The sequence below is a fragment of the Myotis brandtii genome, unplaced genomic scaffold, assembly GCF_000412655.1.
Source record: "Myotis brandtii unplaced genomic scaffold, ASM41265v1 scaffold139, whole genome shotgun sequence".
Lineage (NCBI taxonomy): Eukaryota > Metazoa > Chordata > Mammalia > Chiroptera > Vespertilionidae > Myotis > Myotis brandtii.
This window is the reverse complement of record NW_005354965.1, coordinates 1,518,170-1,518,719: the sequence shown is the minus strand read 5'-3', so window position 1 is coordinate 1,518,719 and position 550 is coordinate 1,518,170. Positions and strand designations below refer to the sequence as shown.

General features: G+C 68.0%; 1 protein-coding gene across 1 annotated transcript in view; it reads right to left on the bottom strand.

Moving 5' to 3' along the window:
* ITSN1 (intersectin 1 (SH3 domain protein)) overlaps window positions 1-550 on the bottom strand; it is a 105,973-nt gene that overhangs the window by 17,664 nt on the left and 87,759 nt on the right. The gene's annotated exons all lie outside the window — the stretch shown is intronic.

The following is a 550-nucleotide window of genomic DNA, read 5'->3' as shown; positions in this document are numbered from 1 at the left end:
TCGGGGCTCCCGGGGGAGAGGAAGGAGGATTTGTCTGGGACGGGGTGCGTGGGGACCTGGAGGAAACAGGCTTTTCTCAGGGGCAAACGCAGCCCTGGGAACGACCCGACAGAGCCCGACGATGCCAACCCGGGGCCGGGGAGGAGCCTGGGCCTGTGGCAGCGACTGTCTGGTGGCTGAGCCCAGACTCCCAGCTCACATGTCTCTGCCCACGAGACTCCACACGGACTCGCGTGTCCCTTGGCCTGAGTGGTCCCGGCCCCTCCGTGGGCAGGACGCGGAGTTGGCCACGGGTGAGAGTGTAACCTCCTTTCTTGGGTCAGATTCTCACGCGTGGCTGACTGTCCGGGTGCTCCCCAAACACCCGGAAGTGGCTCAGGCAGAGGCCCGCCCGTCCCCTCCCCCCAGGAGCGGTTACCTCAGTGACCAGCTGCAGGCCCCCTGGCTCCCCCCGGCCAGGGCACGCCCCCCCCCCCCCCCCCCCCGGTTACCTCTGCTCTGTGTGTGACAGGGTAGAGCCATAACCTCTCCATCAGCCCTGCCCCGAGTG